This window comes from Sturnus vulgaris, chromosome 18 (genome assembly GCF_052056855.1).
Source record: "Sturnus vulgaris isolate bStuVul1 chromosome 18, bStuVul1.hap1, whole genome shotgun sequence".
In the NCBI taxonomy this organism is placed as follows: Eukaryota; Metazoa; Chordata; class Aves; order Passeriformes; family Sturnidae; genus Sturnus; species Sturnus vulgaris.
This window is the reverse complement of record NC_142260.1, coordinates 13,091,659-13,098,218: the sequence shown is the minus strand read 5'-3', so window position 1 is coordinate 13,098,218 and position 6,560 is coordinate 13,091,659.

The window sequence follows — 6,560 nt, the reverse complement described above, 5'->3', positions numbered from 1 at the left end:
TCTGTGATCTGGATGCTGGAGGATGAAAACTGTTGGGTGGAACAAACTCATTTGCTTCAAAGCAAAATTGCAGTTCCCAGCTAGCCATGCAGCTGCAGGACCCTGTGCCCAGGCATGGAACTTGGCAGCTAGCAATCTGCTGGTAAAATATAATCAGCAACATTCAGAGCAACAACAACAAAATGGCAAAACCTAATGGGAAAGTAGAGCCAGGGAGCTCAGCTGTGCCTGAAGTCATGTAAAGTCTGTAGCACTACAGAGACATGGCAGGTTTCTCATCCCTGCTGGATCCCCATGGCTGGCTGTAGTTCAATCTATGATCTATGTAAATCCAAAACAAACCACTGACCTGACTTTAATTTACTAGAAAGGCAAACTCACACAACTTAGGAGTATCAAGACCAAAGCAGTGGAAAGAAGTCACATGTGGTTGTGTGCAGCCCCAGGAAATGACTCTCTGAGCAGCCTCCCAGAGCAGACAATGTCCCACCCAATCCTTCTCTGGGATCAGTGGTCACCGGGGCTGAAATCCACACAGGCACACTCCACTGTGGGGTAACAGTCCCTGTGCCAGTGCCATGGGGGCTTTTTCATGTCACTCTGCAAAAGTCCACACCGAATGTAATCACCAGTGTGGCCACCCTCATGTTTTCCCAAGCCCCAGGATGGGGGTGGAAATGGGGCAATTTTATGGCAATTGCCTCCCAGACTACTCCTCTGCCAGTCTTCATCCCAAGTTTTTCTTGAGCCAAAACTGATTACGTCCAGAATGACTTTTGCTAGGTTTATTCTCTATTGATTTATTGAGTGCTCCTTAATCCTCCAACTAAATTCAGTAGACACTGTGCTTTTCAAAGGCAGAATTAGGCTCTGTGATTAAGGAAAAATTGTCCTATTTAAAGGAGAGAAAAACAAAAGCTCCAAGAAAGAATATTCACAGAGGTCTCTGGGCTTGCAGCTTTGTTCTGCAATCCCCCAACTTAATGCATAGGTGGTAATTTCATTAGTATTGCACCAAACTGTAAATTACACCATAGTTACAGCCCTATTCAATATCTGATACATACTTTATTAGATATTGCACCAATTCTTAGAAACCATAGGGATCTGTTGTGTTATGAAGCACAGAACAGAATACTGTGTTCCTTAGAGGGAATTTATGAAGTGACCATTGCATAGGTAGTGGATTGCAGATCCCTAATGTCATCTTAGGCTACAGGAACCCTTTATTTCAGGGTCACTTCATATTAACATATTGCCTTGGAAATTCAAGCAAGGCTTGAATAGTCCGTTCACTATTTTCAGTGACAGCCAGGGCTAATTAGTTCATATAACTATTGTTTGCACTACTTTATCTTCATTGTTCCTCTGATATTCCACGCAGGCAACAATTGCAAAGCCATAAGGACATGCAGAATTATGCCTGGAATCTCTGGTTTAATTAGAGAAGGCACAGACAAGAACAGCACTGCTACTGCTAACAGCAGATGCTTACCTGACAGATTCACGGAGGGATTTCATGTGTTTGTCTGCCTTTCCTCTGTGTCCCACACTGTGCAAGCTGAATTTAACAGTGGCAAAAAGAGTTGTGTGGTCTCTGGGCTTGTCAGGCTCACTGAAATAAAATAGCTGACTATCAAGGCCTCAATGCATACAGTCAAATGAAGACTGTTATCTTTTTGGGAAGCTAACAGTAATGCATGTTTTAAGGGAACACACAAACTGATGCTTTTCTTCCCTTAGCCTCTTCCAAGCTCTTGCCCTATTTTCCCTTGGGAAAACAAAGCTGCTGTTTGGCACATCAGGCGATGAATTTCTATTTCACTAGACAGCTTGTTTGCAACAACTTCTGAAAACAAGGGCATGGCTTATTCCTCCTGAAGTGCTGAGCTGAGACTACCATTGCCAGTATTTAAGCACAGGGTCGTCTACCCTGTATCATGTCTTGCAGCGAGCTAACAAGAAGTTGTTTGATACCTACTACTTCACAACGGGGCAAGGCAGCTGGCAGCAGGATCTGCTCTGTTTGCCTCTCCTGCCATGACAGCTCTTCAGCAGAGACCTGTGCAGCTCAGTGGAATGCACCAGCAGCTATTAGCAAGATTGAATGGGCATGTCTGAGCTTATATCCCTAGAAATGGGGAGGTGAGTGATCCACACCAGCACAGCTGGCAGCGAGGGGGGAACTCAAAGGAAAAGAAATGTAAGATAATATGGCTGTTTTGAATAGTTCAGCTGAAGCTGAGTGAGACTTTCTCTGTACCTTTCAGAATTAAATAGCCAGATGGTAGCATCTCTAAGACTAATTTACTTGAAAACAAGGGAATAGTGGTCAAAATCTGTAACAAGCTGGGAGGTGATTTGACATTAGGTGACACAACCACGTGTCACCTTGTTGCTGCAGCCAGCACTATCAATCATCTAGAGATCTGCACCTATATCAGCACATCATTTTGGCTCTACCCTCAGGAGCAGTCACTCCCACTAGGCAAAAAAAGTATTAATTTACAAGGTGATGTAGTGATTTTATTTTTTTTAATAAATATTTGTGTTGCTGAGACTGTTCTTGTTCACCAGGTGGCTTGCATTACACAGGGACATCAAGGACAGAGATTTTGCTTAGCCCAAGAATAAAGCAAACCAGAAGGACTGAAAAAAAAAAAGGTGCTGCACAGTTTGACTTTCTTGTAGCTAAATAGGACGTTAGGAATGCATTTGTTGGTGAATGGCAAAGGTGGGGATGTCGAGCCTGCTATGAACAGGGGAAGCAGCAGTACATCACCTGCACTTTGCTCTCAGCAAAGCTCACTAGATTTCTTCCTTTTATATTTCTCAAAGTTTTTTTGGGTATGTCCTTCCATTCAATTTTATAGCTGTACCATGCCTGTGTGTAAGAGCAGAGTACACATCTGGAAGCGAAAGGGCCTCATTGGGCTCATTCATGGAAGTAAATGGTGACACTGGCAGCACTATTTTTGTAACAGAAACATGGTCACACATATTTTATACTGTCTTGAAAGAACAGATTCCTAAGGAGTCCAAATATAGTAGAATTTCTATGAAGGACCATGTTGGGGTTAGAGGAAAAAAATGAGTCTCCCAGCAGAATGGTCTTCAAAGGTCAAATAAACTATAACTGGAAACCTTCTTAAGGTAATTTAAAACCCTCAGTGTAGATGACAGTTGAAGGAATATTTAGTCCACCAGGTACCTGCACCCCTGTTTAGAGTCTGAGCAGTTTTAAAGACTGTTATAATTAACATAACACAGGAGGAGAAGACAGCTTGGTTTACACACATGAACTGCAGTTTGAACTTTATAGGCTGAAGCTACACCAGATTTTTTTACTAAAGGGGAGGAATGGACAGTATAAAGAAAGGATTCTTTTAGCAAAGGGAAACATTTTCAGAGTGTAGACCGAAGAATGCCGTTTCTGGAAGTGCAAAACTCTGCACTCCCAGCAGGACATACCCTTCCTTGTAACCCATCCCTTTGCTGGCAGAGGCAGAAAAGAGGATTTAGGCAAGAAGCCTCACAGCTCTGTGCCAAATCCTCCTCCTCATCTCTGAAATCCCTGTGTGAGCAAACTGGCAGTTGTTGTTCAGATGAGATCAGCAGTGGCTGCTGCACGCTGAGGCACTGGAGGACTCTCGGCAGCAGGGAAGCCCTTGCTGCTTGCATGGTCCTCCCAGGCCCTGGCAATTACTGGGAATTGCCACTCCTTGCTCCCTCGGCACACTACTCCTACAGAGCAAGGACCTGCAGCAGCAGGTGGGCGAGCTGCAATCCTGTATGGAGTCGACAACACAACAGCAGTGTGACCAACAGACAAGTGATTAGTGAGAGAGACAAGCAATAGCGATTCTATAGCTAGATAAATACACATACATGTGGTGACTTCAGTATGGAGAATGCAGCAGGTCACAAGCAGGTTTTAGAGACTCATCCTTGCACTGCAAAACAAAGACCAGCAGCTATGTACCATTTGTCTCAGTAGAGAGGGGTTGGTGTAGCAAAGAACAGTTTACCTCCAAGTGCTTTCTGCCACTGTCTAACAGGATTTAAAAGACTTGAAAGACTTTCCAGAAGCATTTCAAATTCCACACGTGAATTCAGATCTTGTGGAAAAGCAGGATCACTCGTGCTATCTCTAGCCTGTCTCCTATTCGCATCAAAATAAAGCTTTGACTTTAAATTCTCTTATTTATAGCAACACCACAGTCTCTTAGTACCCAAAATGTAGCAAGTTGTTTTAAAAAAACAAACTCTACCTATAAAAAAAGTTCAGGAAAAAAAAAAAACAACTCCTCCTCTTCCAAAACACCCCCTACAGAAACTTCCTGACTTTAGAATTCCAATTCCTTCATAATGTCAGACATCAGTGCTCTTTATATTTACTCAAAACAAGTGCATCAATTACTTTTTCATTTTAATTGACCTGCCAAAAGGTGTCTTCTCAATGAGGACCTAATTAGGGGAAGGAGCCTGTGGAAGCTGTGTATTAGATCCACCTGGGACAAACTGAAATAAACATCCTCACATCTTCCCCCTCTCATTACACTTCAATGTAGCTTCTCTTCAAAAATCTTTTACTGCTTTCTATTAATTTTTTTGGGCAGTAATTTTGAAGTCTAGCTATGGATATTTTTATTTGTTTGCTCCAAGTGAGAAAAGCCATGGAAATATCTGTTTCCCCCTACAGATCTAGGACTCAGTAGAGTGGCTGGCTGGATGGTTAGCACCTGTATCTTCCTCTGTAGCTCAAATATGTATTTTGAGCGCATAGATTTCACTGCCTAGGCACCCATGTCATATAATCAACATATATTTAATATGCTAAAGCAACTTCTCTGTCCTACTCCAGGAAGGACTCAGAGTTCTTGCAGCCAGGAGCACGCACATAGCATGGTCAGAACACAGCTCCGTTCATCCACACCCCAAAGATTTCAGTGTCCATTATGGCTTCTGTTAGCTTATGCTGACAATAAATAAAGCAATGCGCATGCAAGTGTGTTTAATACAAATGACAATCTACAGAAGCATAACTTCCTCAGTTTTTGTGAGATATTGCTGGTACTGGGCTCTTGAAAAATCTGCAGCAATAGATTTTTTTAAGAGTTTGGGTTTGTGCTTGTTCTCCCACCTCCCTCCTTAAGTTATATGAAAGTTTTCTACTCATCATGAGGATTTATTGATTATTATAGGTCTATGGGATAATTAAATATACCGGCTTGGCAGCTGTAGTAAAGAATACTATTTTAGAAATATTAACAAGATGTTAAATCCAAGGAATTCCACTCCTAGTACTCTGTAGGGTCATAAATCAGTGCAGGGGATATAAATATAAATGACACCATTTAAAAATCAGGTACATGACTACAGCTATTGAGTTTATGTCTCATCCCTTAGTTACTAAGGGTAGAAATTCCCACCCCCTCACATCTATTATACTCTTTATATTATACTTGAGTAAAACCATATATATGTCATTCATGGGCTTTTAGTTCATGAGAACTTTTGTGCTAGAATTAAATGGAAATACATAATTCTGCAAGTATCCCCAACTTTTATATGAAGTAAATTCTTGCTATCCCTCCCCTCCCGATGCTAACTGTCCAGCTTTGAAACAGGGGGCTATCTGCCCTCCAAGTGAGATTTTATTGCTAAAATAGTGTAGAAAATATTTTAAAACAAAGAACACGCATATTTATAGTGAAACTCAAGTTTGTTTTACAATTAGAGAAAAGTCACATGGTCCCCCCAAAAACCCCGTTTCTTATATATATGTATTTCGAAAATATATTTAAAAACGTAAAAAACTCTAGTTAAACATATATTATGTTAATCAGTACACTTAAATATAGCTTAATTATATTTACAATATGACACAGTTGCTTTTAAATTTTAATGCCAATTTCAGTATTTTCCCAAAAAACCATAAAATTATATAAATATACAATAAATATTTATGTTACACAAGATGAATAATAGAGAACAAGGCCACGGACATGAGCTTACAGTTGCAAGAGTCTTTAACACAGCACTAGGCCTGCTGACATGCATGATATACTTCTGTCACAAACAGACCACAGCAAGAGTTTAATTAAGTAATATAAAGAAAAACCAACCCTCCCCTCTCCATCTCTGTGTTAACTAAAACTGCCCAGCCTGTGACCATGGATGTACAAGGTCAGGCATGGGAGAGCCATAGGACTGCAGGTTAATTGCCAGTTTAACCTTATATCAGTAATTACAGAGTTGGCATGTTAAGGGGAATATCACTCTGGGTGTAGTTACCAGACACAGTTCTCTAGGTTCCCAGCTCCATCCCTTAGTCCTCCCCAGCTACATGGGCTGTCCTTTACCCCTCTGAACCTACCATCCCACTATTCTAATTCTAATTCTAATTCTAATTCTAATTCTAATTCTAATTCTAATTCTAATTCTAATTCTGCCACACCTACACCGCCTTTACTGTGCCAGGTATTTATAAGTAAAGGATATAGCCATAGTCAACTTTGGGAAGTAAGGAACTTCATTTCTAGCATGATTTATGCATT